At 39.8% G+C, this 14,500-nt stretch overlaps 1 long non-coding RNA gene across 4 annotated transcripts; it reads right to left on the reverse strand.

Annotated features, from left to right (window-relative positions):
• Positions 1–13: 13 nt before the first annotated feature.
• On the reverse strand, positions 14–13,024 carry LOC110976670 (uncharacterized). 4 transcript variants are annotated; one of them, XR_015426173.1, is made up of 3 exons: positions 8,070–13,024; positions 438–570; positions 14–304 (listed from the first exon to the last, which is right to left on the reverse strand). It is a non-coding gene; the product is annotated as an uncharacterized LOC110976670 (long non-coding RNA). The 4 variants fall into 4 exon arrangements; XR_002597839.2 differs by having other exon boundaries at positions 8,104–13,023; XR_015426174.1 differs by having other exon boundaries at positions 8,777–13,022.
• Positions 13,025–14,500: the final 1,476 nt, after the last annotated feature.

A 14,500-nucleotide genomic window follows, 5' to 3' on the forward strand; every position in this document is an offset into this window, starting at 1 on the left:
TATGGCAGTTTTAAATAATATAAGGGGTAATGACAGTCATTGATAGGAATCTTAGTAGTCTGGTTCCACTTGAGACTCTCCGTGTGTGAAATTGTAAGTCAGAAGACTTCGGGATTCTGATATTTCTTGATCAAGATAAAGACCTGTAGAGCTCCAAGAGATATGGGCAAGATACTACCACAGCTGATTTTTAACGAGTTCAGAGGCATTACAGTGAAGACTGGATGGTTGATGTTAATCATTGGTCTGATACCAAGAAGCCTCTGCAGTCTCCAAATCGTCAGTAATCTGAGAGTCTCATGGCCTGGATGAAAGAAAGATCAACATTAGCTTAATTAAAACACCACACCAGCTGATTCCTTTTGTTATCAACAAGCTTGGTGGATTCAGCAATCACCATGGATTTCCAGTAGACTGAGTTCAGATTGGAACATTACCAGACCAAGACAAGATGTCCACTTCCTACAGTCCTCTCCACTGGCTTGCAGCTAGTGGAAATGAAAGCTGAAGAAAAAAGGCAGCACAACTGCTAACCCAAACTTCTGAGGGCCATCCTAACATCCACAGTCCCTGGAAAAGGTGAGTATAAAGTTGTAAAGTGAGCTGTCAAGTTTTCTTACTTTGTTTAAACTCAGATACATGAGAGTCGCCTTGGCTGTGAGTTCATGAAGTAACAATTTAATTAGCTTGATAGCATAGAACATGTTGAATGCAACACCACACTCAACCACAGATTCGTAAATACCGAAATTATATTACATGTATATGTTTCCCGAGACTTTTCCAGTGGCAACTTGGCTTCGTTTACAGCCATATACATTTCAAGCAGAAGTGTGTGAACTTTCAATGTGAGAATAAAAATGTCCAGCATTCATCCGTGTCCAAAAATAGCGGCCTTGGCTAGAAATATCATGTGAGCCTATGAGAATATTGGGAAGCCATTGGCTAGAGGCTTTAATCACTTTGCATTGACACCCGATATGCCCCAGTGAAGCTTTGCAAAGCATGCTAATATAAACAGGTCTGGGACCTCCAGTTGAAAACATTGTGTGATCGCGACATAAGAGTTCCAGTGTGTGGCACACGCTGTATGCATGCACCCATGCTTGTTGCTGGACTTTGTGCAAGGCAATGAGGTTCTCCACCGAGACCACATGGTGTACACATTCATCGTGGAATATGTCTGCACGTGTACTCAAATTGTTGTGATGCCTCACAGAATTCCCCCCAAAGCCTGGTCTAGATTTACCTACCAACCAAAATCGTTCTCACAGTATGACACCCGCATGGACAATGCGTAACCAGTTTTCATTTGAATGCGCACAATCCGTAGCATCAGTGTGTGCGTGAATGCCAAGTGCACTTGTAGTACACTGTGGTGTCGCTCCTGGGCATTGCATCAAGCTCTGTGGGGCACTAAATAGCCATTCATGTGGTTCATGTGTTACTGTTCTTTGTTGCTTGTCTTACCTGACCTCATGCTCTCTCTGAATGTGTGAGACTGGGTGCTGATACAGATTACATGGAGATGCAATTGACGTTCAGCTCACATTTGATTCAGTCCAACCATATTTACTCTGTTTAATCTGACAGCTTCTTCTTCGTACATTATTCTATTTACAGTTTTTAGTCCGTTTGATTGTGCTTTGACTTAGAATGTGGGAATGAATATCCATACATCTATTACACGCCTCTACTCATATGCACATTCTGATTTATTTATTTTGGGGGTGGGGCGGGGGGGGGGAATTAGCGGTACATCTAAACCAGTGTATGTTTGTTTCTATTGTATTGAGCTAGGTAACAGTTCGTTTTTCCTTAGTTATGTTGTCAACCCTAACTGAACATTTTCAGGGAAAATACATATTCTACCCCCCCCACCCACCCACATCCAGAAAAGGAAGAAAAAAACCATGGCATTTTAATGAAATGCAGTGTTCTTGTCTATGCAGCTGAGGGATTGCAAATTATGATTGGCATTTGTGTGATATTCAAGCCTCCTTCCTTGCTATAAATACAACTCTGACAGGAAATTGTGACTATCGCATTGTAAGCTTTGGACTGAGCTCACTGTGACAAATACGCATAGTTTGCTTGCGTGGGAAGTGACATGACAGGTTTGCTTGCATTTGATGTATACTTTTGAGGGGCTCATTTGTCGTTATACAATGGGCTGTATGCAGTCTCTGGTTATAACAAAATTAATGAATAAAATATACTTCACTGCAAGCACTGAAGCCTTGATTCCTGGCCATAGATATTTAGACACAATGTGAATTCTTTTCTTTCTTCTTCTTCTTTCTTTCTTTATTTGAGAAAAACAGAAGTTCCTGCTGTATCAGGTGTTTTATGCACAGAAAGTATAATTGAAATGTAAGATGGGAACCAAATGCCTCCAGTTCTGATTATCTTGGCATGTTTCAAATGCTGATTTTGTCCAAAACTGCTCCATACAGTTTTATGCAAGTTGTCGGGTCATCCCGATTACTGACATGAAGTTTTAAGTAAAACATTGGGTTTTTTGAGTGAGTGTGATTGGTTTCTGGCTGAGTGTGCTTGATCTGTTACAAGACTGGCAAAGTAAATCATGTCTGTCTTCAGCTTATACTGCTCATAATGTCTGATGTTTATCTCCTCTTTCTTTGGTACCGTACTGTTGATACAACCTGTTTCCACGGGTGATATGCCCATCCACTGCAGGATATTTCCTGATTACAGGGAAGTTGAGGGTAAAGTGGCTTGCTTGGGGACACAACTGTATAGCCAACAGCTAGATGCAAACTCTTACTACTCTCGGATCACAAGTTTTAAACAATGATGGCTGTTGGCATGTACACCTCTCGTTGCATTTGTTTGTTGGTGGTGTCTTATCTCTGGTTAGGAGTCAAATTGTCCGTTGATTGACAAATGGTAAAAAAATGTTTTCTCTGTCACTGTTATGTCAGACCTATTTCATTTTCAAAATTTCCAAGAATGAATTTGCGGCGGGGAGATGTTAATTTTGGATATTTTGCCCTGAGTAGACAGTGTTATAATACACGCCGGGCAAGGCAAAAATCCAACTTAATTTCAAAATTCCAAAATCAGAATTATAGTCAAGCTGACACTCTATATTTTTTTCATTAACTATGAGTAAATTCTGAAGGTATTGGCTCAACTCTTGGCAGCTGTATTCTCAAACAATGATTTTTCTTATTCATGTTATGCAACACAGTTTATAATTTCGGCAGTATTCACTTTGTTCAGACCAAAATGTTAATTAGTGCCAAAGAGCTTGGACAAAGGAGAGGGAAAGGAATATTTTTATTGTCAACACTGACTGAGTTGCATTGGAGAATTTGGCTTTGTATAAGGAAAGGGGTTAACAGTCTGAAAAATCCTGCAGTTCATCTGGATGAGCCGCTCGACTCGTATACGCACAGCAAGGCTAAAGTTCAGTCTGGTTAAATGTCTGCCCCCGCAGTCTCAGCCAACATGAATTGTAAATGACCAAGTCCCATTAGTGACATTGGTGGGGCTTGTCAGGAGACACAGAGAGTTGCAGGAAATCATGCACCTGAAACCGAAAGGAGACCAATCATATTTGAGATTTATATAGGTGCACAAAGATATTATCCAACTGAAAAATTATGTTTCTAAAAAAATGCTTTCATGTAATTTTCAATGGATCACTTTAGCTTTGTCTGAAAGTGCTTACTGCAATCTTAATTTACTATCTTTGTAGCTTTGCTGTAATGTTTTTCAAATTGTAGGAATTGCCATGGAAGATGTATTAGTGCATGGCTAATCATGTATCTGTTTATCATGTTGATATTGATGGTAATGTGGGTGTGCTGGGAAGTTAATCTCAGGAGAGATTCAAGCAGTCTGGTCTACATACTATGCTTTTCATTTTCAAAATCAATGCATGTGGGAAATAAGACCACTTCACTTTAAAGTGCAACCATGCAAGGAAACTACATGCTGTGTGCATACACATCACTCTGTACATAATGAATAGGTTCTTGATGTTGTAAAACCTTTGGAAAACCTACAGCAACATCATAGAATTCACGTTAGATGCCAGACATTTTAAGAGGGCAAAATTTTACAAATAGCTGGAAATTTGGAAACAGAGTTTGAAATTTTTGTACCGTGGTGAAAGTATGGGGTAAGATTCTACGTGGAATGAGTCTACATTCCCCACAGCCCCTGCCCCCAGTCCCCCAAAAGAAATAAATAAGCGACACACCTCTGACAGGTTTCTCCACATCAGACATTGTATTTCAGTGAGTTGAACTACGGTGCACGTGTATTCACCATGTGACATATTACTTCTCTGTAGTGTAGTGACACAAATATCCCCCAGTGACATATAGAGAGCAGTATGACAGGCTACAAAAACTATATATTGCCAACACCTGATGGGCTTTTGTGCTCATTCTGATGAAAATCAGCCGTACCCGCTAAATACATGCACCCAGTGGAGTTCTTGCGACCTGTTAGGTGTACAGTGTTATTAACTCTTTCTGTACAAAATCTACAGATTTTCACAAATACTAATAAATCAGGCTAAAGGTTAAGTTGAAATTTTCTGCCAAATCTGATAAAGCTTCTTGACTTCTTGCGTGTTGGACTTTCATAGCCTTAAATATCATCCTTTCCCACTCAATCCAGGATATACCACTTTCAGTCATTCCGTATTCCATTTTTAGCTCCGACTTACATTGCACCTACCCCATTTGTAAAGATTTGAATTTTAAAAAATGACCTAATTAGAAAGTGCAGGGAAAAGAAGTACTGCACAGTGAGTCACTCTAACCAAGAGCTGATGTTTCGTTACTGACATCCAGTCGCCTAATTTCAACCAGGCCATTAGATAATGCAGAACGGAAGAAAATTTCTAAATAATGTCGACAAGCTGTTTCCAAGCAGGAAGTGTCAGAGAGGGCGAGACCCATCATGATCACAAGATCTCAGTAAATAACCCGAGGGACTGGAGGGGACGGAGTCCCCCCCCAAAAAAGAAAATAGTTTTGAAGCAAAGGTGTGTATTGAACCATACAATGTGCACAGGATTCATTCTTGGTTTTTCACCAGGAGCAGAAGTTTTTTGCACAGGTATCAATTTCTGACACTGTATTTGATAAATTTTATCGTGGAGGTAGTTGTACCTGGAAATTTACTGCAATTTCTTTCAACATGGCTATGTGCTAATTAAGGCTCCTGTAATTTAAGAAATCTAAACCTGAGACAAAAAGTAACTTCCTTACTTTTTCAAAAAGAGGAAAGCACAGTGAATTGTTTTGTTTTGTGGGTATTTTTTTTTTTTTTTTTGGTCTTGTTTTTTTTGGTTTCTTTTTTTATAGTTAATTTGGCTGTGCTACAGCAGAACCCTTCAACAGGTCTCTGTGTTAATTCCAAATACATGTATTGAATATTTTTAAGGAGAGTAGTACAGTAAATTTAAAAAGCATAGATCTATTTTGATTAACATCAGTAGCAGCTACATTCAACAGATGAACACTAATGTAAGAGAAAGATTGGTTTAAAGTTGTTTTCAATGTTGGGGTTGGACTTTTCAGTGTTGTTAAGATAATCAATCCCCATGTTTTTTCCAAACTATCCAAGATCCACCTTAATATGCCCGTGTACCTATCTGGAACCTACTTGGGGTCCCTATGAAAGGTCAGGACTACAGCTTTGAGGAGGATTCTATTGACTGCTGACAGATGCTTGGTAAAGAACACTTGATGGAACCAACCTGGGACCGTGCTGACAGACAAAGTTTCGGTTATATCCAGGACCTAGATTTAAGGGGGGGGAACATGGGTTCAGTCCATATTTTTTGTTACTTGCTGCGGATTCTTTTAATAGTACTGGGAACGATGGACTAAAAATAAAACTGAGTGAAACTCATCCCACTAAAATGCTGGCTTAGCAAATGTCAGGCGTCCTGTGCAAGGCTTACTTGGAAGGAACTAATAAATGAGGGCAACAGGGTCTGTCATCAGGGGGACAGTTTTGGGTTAGGAGCAGGTGTGCATCAGACCCAAGGGTTGGGGTGGGGGCAGTTGCCATGTCAGGTTGATATTCCAGGTGCAAAGGACCAGTCAAAACATTTTGCAAAACTTCGATTCAAACTTGCCAAGTCATACATCAGGTGCATAAGCGATCAATAACCTGAATGAACAGTATCAGATTTTTCAGCCAGTTAGGGGAATGATAACTGTTAAAGAAAATTGAGCATGGAGATGAGCCTATTGTAGTAAAAAAAAAAAGCAAAACAAAAACCTTTAGCACTCAACATTTGGCGGACACTGCGGAAAAATTTGGTTGAGAATCTTAGGCTGCTGTACTTTGAAGGAGATTTTGTTTACAACAAAAGTCCTTTCGGTGTACAATCACCTGTCCGTTGGGTGTAAATCTCTACTATTTGTTATCAATCTGTTGAAAGCTCAGTGTGTGAGACAGTCATGTAATGGCTGACAGCTAAATACCTGATAGTCCATCCACAGAGGAATTCAAGCAGAATTCTTTTTATTTGCTGTCTTCTGTCAAGATTCCAGGCAGAGCATAATTTCCAGATTTATTTCATATAATTATCTAATGAGGAATCTTTTGCTGATGACCGAGGGATTATTTTGCAGATAATTACACATTATTTCACCTTGCGCACAGTTTTAAGTGCATTTGAAAATGCAGCAAACAATTTCAGAAATTATTTTTGACCTTTTTGAGAGATTTTCTTTCTTGGGATCCTGATAATTGGCCACTGAAATCGATCATATGGGAAGCCAGTGATGCCTTTGAATGACACATACTATGCGCTTAACAAGTGCTGCAAGATGAATATTACAGCTAGAGTAATTATACACTGGTTTCTGTCCTTAGATAGGTATGCCATTACGTACAGCAGAAGCAATTTGCATGTAGTTGAAATGTTAGGCACACAGGTGTAACAACTGCATCAGATTGTACACTGCATTTTCTGGGCCTTGCCTGCTACTTGATCACAGTGCCCACGATGAAATCAGTTGATAAGCTTCACTATGAAGCCCTGCCTGGATGCGGCATCTCGATCACTTGATATATCATCAGGTCAATAATACTGCAAGATTAAAGGACAGCTCTTTCTATCTCCTTTTGCCATCAAATTGTATCTGTGCCTATCAAAATGCCATATTCCCAAGCAAAACAAAACTGGACTCAAGAGTATTTTTAATCACCAAATGATTAGACAGGCAACACGAGAACGGGTGAATTCTGTGGATGTATATTATTATTACACTTCATTATGTTGTTCTTCCTGAATAAGGCCACATATGTCGTGTTTGTCTGATTTTTACTTTTCCAACGTTTGGCCCCTTTTATATTGTTTGTTTACAGTTTGGATGACTCACTGATTATTTTTGAGGTACACTGTATGAGCCACATTCTCTGCTTCACCAAACAAATTAGTTTAGGATGTAACTAATTCTTTGTGGTATCCCAGCAGCCAGGTAAAGTCCAGAACCAGGGTCCAGAAAAAAATCTGGTCTATATATATAATGCTCAGTGCTGTAATGGTGCCATATGCCAGACTCATTCAAAATTGTCAATGACTCTTTATAGACTTCAGGCCCATACATGTTTTTTTTATATAGCAGAACTTACAACAGTGGTTGCCACATAATTAGTTACAGATATGACAGGAAGACAGCCGACACACACGCCAATTAACCCCCTTCTGAAATGGCTAGGTTTCCAAATAAATGACAGACAGCGATTCCTACATGCCTGGAAGGTATCCACACCCGTATACGGTCAAACCAATTTCTATTTAAAGATCCAATTAACATGCAAATTTCCAACCAACTGAAAATTTCATTACATCCATCTGAGCATCCGACACACCAGCCATAGACAGTAGACTTCACATCTTTTTTTTTTTTCTGAGGCATAAATCTGAAATTTCGAACATGTCGTGACATGCCCCTACGTTACCCCATTCTTCTGAAAATCTGCCCAATTGATATCCCGCCTGGGCCCGTACTCTGCCAATGCATGAATGATGATAATGAAACCATGAGACTCAATGAAGCACTTACTGCGTGTAGCCCTGGGTTAATTTATTCTACTCACGGCCTGGCCATCCACCTGTACACTGAGCTATTGGTCAGCTTCAAAGGCCCTGGTATAAAACATCTCACATGCACGACAGCAATGATACTTCCTATATGCTGATTTATTTCTAGGGTATATATATGCAAAATGGCATATTGGAAGGGGTCCACTAAAAAACTACATAGTCAGAGAATTGGTATACACGCAGAATGTACCAATGTTCATTTGTCAATACCCGCAGCTTATAGAAAATACGAAGCCGATATCTGTGCTTTACAATATGTGTATGTATTCCTACAAGAAGTTTATTTTTTCATTCGTCCACACTAAGTATGCATACATGGCTATATCCTGTTTGATTTAGGATGGGAGCAGCATCCTTGAACAAAACAATCACAAGATATATCAAGTATTAAGTAAAAAATAAAGTACTTTAACAAACTGTGGTAACAAATGAGGTATGCTGGTGAACTGTGATAAGGCATTGCTTCACCCACACAGTGCCTCATAGTTGACTTGATTACATCTTTATGAAGTGATAATTTTGTCCCAAATCAAGGCTATATGTTATTTCACAGTTGTAATCGAGACAAAACAAGACCATAATGACTTTACAAGAGCTGATGTCACAAGAATCAGGGTGAACAATGGCAAAGGCATGCTTTTGATGCAGCTCATTTGAATAACTTACAGACTCGAAAGAATCTTGTTGGATTTGTGAGGTGCTGTGATGGTAACGGCTGCTTTTTTTTTAATCCACCCGAGTCAGTCCAGCTCTGCTCAAAGTATGGGGATTTCTACCCTAATCAGAATATGGATGCTATGGTTGCGAGACTGATTTCTGTCCTAGAGACCTGTTTCCTTTCCAATTTCCTTTCAAATGAAAAAAAAAATCTCAAGCATGTCATAAATCCAATCCTGGAGGAAGGAATGAAGTGCCCCATTTTTCCATGTAGATTGGCACGATAACTGCAGGTCACACTGATTTCAGTAGGGCCTATCATTTTATCAGATATATCAAGTTTCATTTTCATTCATTTAAAACCAGCTCTAATTTGAAAAATAGTATAAATATTGGACTATTTCCAAATAAAAAAAAATAACATTAAACTTAATTGCCCTTTCAAATGTGCAAATATCAGGTTCAAATGTTTTCAAGAAGCAAGAAATAATCAAACATTCATCACCATCACCAGGGGATAGATATCAGGGAGTTCAAAGGTCATTCTTAGCCCCTGGCCGGGGAGGGACCCAATCCAGGTAGGCTTGGATCATGAAGTGCACAGGCTTGTGCCAAAAGATTCATGCCAGCACACACGCATTGCATTCGTCATGTGGAGCGACGATTACAGAATATTTGGGCACACATGTACATGTATGTACATGTATTTTTAAGCATACACACGAATCATGATACGGAGAGCTAGGGCAGGGCTGATAGAACTGCATAACAGTTGAACTTTCACGGTGGAAAACTCTTAACTGTTAAATTATTCACACTGCTGAATTCTCAACAGAGGGAGACTTTTCTTGAATTGCCCTTTTGTGTGTTATTTTGTACACAAAAAGCATGATTCCATCAAATATCAAATACAATCTGTGTGGTTTGCACCTTTAAAGTTATAGTGTCGTTCGGAGCTGCAAATTGTTGGAACCTGGTGCATATTTACTGTGGACGCTGGCTTAAAGGGGCATGCAAACTGTTGCCCAATTATTGCTCCAGCCTTCATTTCCTCTACAGCTAGGGCATATAGGAAACCACTTTAACAGTGTAAATTACTGCTGGAGCATAGGTTTGCATTTTGCTTTGCTTAACTATAAACACATTATCCATGAAACTGCATGACTGTCATACATTTGCTAACTGTAATGAGGTTCACTGTCTAAACGAAGAAAACAAATGAATACAAGATATATTATAAACATGGTCTTTGCATGTATTTGCCAATCACGGAGCTACAAAGGTGCTGCCCAGTTAGGCCTATTGGCAAGTTGTCAATACAGAGAGTTAACAACAGCCAGTACCAATAGCGCATTGCTTGTATTCAAGGATGACAGTTAATCTGCCAGTGTAGCCTTTGGTGTATCTGTTTCGGGAGCTCTGTTGTCACTGCCTAGTGCTTGAGGCAACAACCAAGCTAGACTACTGCACCTCAGGATATTGACATGTTTCTTCCTGGTTAGGATCAAACCAATGGTTCAACTTCCTGGGGTTAGATTTGTCAAGTCCTTTCATGCCTTGCAATGAAAGCAATACCTGCACTTTCTTCAAACAGACACATAGAGGACACTATATTCTATTTATAGTCAAGCAGAATTCTCGGCGTCTTGCAGGTACATTGGATACAGGTCTACAATTAAAGTTGGGCATTACAATTACAAACCTCACAGAATTTCGTTGCATAGATGCAGTATAAACTGGGGTACCGTACCAGGCACCACCGATGATAAAATGAATTCATTATGTGGCTTAGAAATCAAAACAAAGCTGCAATCAAACTTTATTTGAATAACAACATGACTTGTATTGGTACAAGTCTAAGCCCCAAGCTCAGCCCTTTGTTGACATCCCTTCCCAGTCTGTACCACTGCCCTGCGAATCAGGGTCACACAAGATGACCCCAGTAACCATTCTACCATACAGCTGGCCTTGTAATGAACAGCTAGCACTCTGTCTTGTTGTATACCTCACCGGATTACATAGTCATGATCAGTTGCAGCTCAGCATTTAGCATCTTGGTTGTTAACATTTTTTTCTTGACCAAATTCAATTATATTGTAAGGGACTAGCTGCATTCAATTTTCCATTGGGTGTGTGTTCTAGTCCATTTCTTATTGTGCTATCACTGGGATATTTTTCCTGTCATGTTGTAGTCCACTGAGTAATCAAATCAAACATGGAGGAATCCGGTTTCCTTCCTCCATAGTAGTCTAGCAGATCTCCCCTGTAATCTTCCCATGTCAAGAGCTGTAGCGCAAGCTAAGGTTTTACTGTGCTTTGTTTTATGTTGGCCTTTGTGCCTTGAGTTTTGGCAAACAAGTTTGAGCCACTCATAGGTCAGTGCCAAAAGGCACAGACAGTGACAAATGGTGACAGACTTCCCTCCTGTCATTCCCCAGAGGACTTGGGAGGGATGCATTAATTTGGCCCTGTGCTGCTAGCTGGACCTGTCGAAAGTGAGCCTTGCTAGGATTCACAACCCAAATCTCTCGGGAATTTCACTGTCAGGGGAAGCCTCTAAAGCACATGTGGTCACAGCTGCCCCTGCTGCAACAAAGACAAAACTCAGATGTTTGTACTGTAAGATATCTGCAGCATTTTACCCGATTTAAGTCCAGGTTAATATCAGAGACAGATGATGACAATGTGGAGGAAGAAAATGCATGTATACTGTGTGTGCATTAATTAAGACTCGGGCTATCAGCACTTGCTACACAAACAGCTTTGTCATTCACGGTACAAATAGAAATTTTTCTCACATTTTCTCATATACTTTTTAGGTAATTAACAAGCTGTTTGAAAAGGTTAGTTGACATGGCGATTGAACCAACTCGGATTTGGAATCATATTTGGCACTTGCTATCAACCCTTGGCTTGATCCCTGATGTTTTGGACTGTGTGTGATTAAGCTCTTATCTGATGGTTCAACAGGTCAGCAACCTGGTTAATATAGGGGTTCATATCATTATCACTAGCTTTAATCAAGATGTACATGTTTCCATGTAGATGTCTTGTTATTTATACCAGTGGCCGGCTTTTTTGGCACTGAAAATGTCTTTTAATGGGTCACAGAACCAACTAAAATCCATTAATGGGAGACTTCAGAGATGCTTGGTGGCTTACAAACATATACCAGTCCCTTTCAGCAGTTCTGAGCATGCACGCACACTGAGTTCTGAGCATGCGCAATACCTTGAAAAGGACCAGTGTGTCTGCTGCCACCAGTGTCTCAAAGTTTCCCATATCCTCAAAGTAATAGGATTAGCCTTCAAATGATATATCACCATGGAGCTATTACACAGGCCTCACGCCCTCAGTCTGCTGAGCTGATGTTTGGCAGGTAGCCAAGATCTAGGGTTGGATTTCCATTGTGACTGTACAAATCATTGGATGATTGAGGTCATGCTCTTTAACCCAAAATTAATCACGATGAATTGACTGTAACAACCTAGTGGATAAATATGTGACAGACAATAAAAACAGCATACAGTGGCTGCATGATAATGTGGTTGTATTAAGAATAGGTTTGATCAAAGGTCACAACAAACTTCAGAAAACTCAAAAACAAAAGCAGATCTAGATGCAGTACATGTGCTGAAATTCAAGGGGCTTCTTGTCAACATGTATGCACTCCTTTCATTATAATTTATGTACATGTACACTCCTGGAGTAAAGTTAGTCACGATGGTTTGCTCTTCAAGAATAGTATCTCCTAACACCACCATCACAATCAAGGCCCTATACAAGACCATCACATGACCAACACCTCAAGTCTGCATTCAAGTCACAAGGAATTTAAATGAACTGTAACAAAAGCATTTCCTTTGTCACTGTTCACCCTGTTACTTGTGACTGGTCTTGTGGTAAGTCGTGATGGTCTCAACTACAGTGATGTTCAGGAGGGTTTGGGTAAAACAATTTACTTGGACTGTTCTTTACAATTCAAGCACTGTTGTTGAAATGTTACCTTACAATGTACAGAAAAAAAGAAGACAAAAGTGCACGTGCTGAGATTATTATTCACTGCTGGGGCCAAGCACTCCATGGTTTGATACATAGGCAGGTGCACGTGTTCCCCTCCCTTCAGCAAGTTCCCCAAGTAATATGAAAACAATAATTGTTGATTATACACGAATTTGCAACCAAGTGCATACCACTGAACCCTATACAGACTTCCCAAGCTACCCCCCCAACCCACATCAACAACTTGATCAGTTTTGTACTTGGGATTTGAAAAAAGGGTTTAGGTTTAGATCTAACAGTTCCATCATTGCAAGCCAGGAACATTTCCATTCCTAAATGGGGACATATATGTTTACAAGCATGTCCTAAGTCACCCCACCCCCTTCACCCCAAATATCCTGCAAGCTATATAAAGCCATACCTGATTTTATCAGTGGATGAAGTAAATGGCATTCTTTTTTTCCAAGAATCCACAGACCCAAACTGACTTTATCCCCAGTCAACATCCACACACCGCATATGCTGCAGTTTCATGAAAAAATATATGTAAGAAGTTACAACAGAACTCCCGCTGAAAATTCCAAGCAACATAAATGTATGTACCTGCTACACTTAATTAATAATAACTGAGATGCAAATCCGCGTGAGGCATTGACAATTTAAAAAAAAAACAGAGCAAAACAACAAAAACAGTGAACCTAGCTTATTCGTTTTGAGGGTACATGCAAGCACATCACACATGAAAAGGCAAATAAACTGCCTTTGCAGTGTGATTAACAACATCTGTGGTCCCCTTTAAATGTCAGAAAGGTGTCACATGATTGCAGTGCAAAGAGGCCAGTTAGCTTGCAGCCACTACTTACAGCTGTAGTCTGTGCCAGCAGATACACTGCCATTGCAAAATGCAAATTGATGCTAAAAGCAGCATGGATGCTAGACTACCATAGTTCAAGGGTTGTGCACTCGGCACATATTCTTACCAAAGCTAAAGATCTGCATGTATGCTTGCCACCCTGCATTCATGTATGGTATGCCAGAATGCGTCCCTTTTGCCAAGACTCACAATTGTCAAGAATTTTTTGCCAATTCAGCGAAAAGCTTTGTTACAAAGATAAACATATGATTAACTTTCGCCAAGTTATGACATATCAATTAACTTAATCTGTCAAAACCGACAGAAATCAACATGGAAATCCTTGACTTCAGGTATTAATTATGTTGTTAGTTCGGGACAGCAGTTGGGTAGTATTTTCTTTGTCCAAAAAATTGGCTGGGTTGTCAAACATTGCCCACACACCCACTCTTAAAAGTGTCAAGTGCAGTATTCAGTCTTTTGGACCAAGGAGTCAGAATCATGGTGTCACGTCCTGCATTGACACATCTCAGTCAGTCCCTCACGGTTCATGTTTCCTAGAGCCAAATTCACAGAAGACCTAAAGGCACCTTAAAAATACACTGTGTCTGCATTCTGCTGAAGCAAGAAAGCATTTCTAAAACTTGGTCAATTCCTTTCACGGATATTGAAATGTTTTCTTTTGAATTTTTTTTCTAAGCAAATTCGCAACCTGGTTAGACTCAAACCAAACTTTGTCTCAAGCCCATGTACAGTTGAAAGCGCCACATGAAAACAGGTCACATTTCACGTCTCACTCCCTAATTCTTAAAAACTGCCTCAGTATCTCTTTCCTATCTTAGTATGCCACTGAGGAAGAAACCTCCCACGCACAAAAA

This window comes from Acanthaster planci, linkage group LG08 (genome assembly GCF_054643075.1).
Source record: "Acanthaster planci isolate LZ-2023a linkage group LG08, COTS_SCS, whole genome shotgun sequence".
NCBI classification, from domain to species: domain Eukaryota; kingdom Metazoa; phylum Echinodermata; class Asteroidea; order Valvatida; family Acanthasteridae; genus Acanthaster; species Acanthaster planci.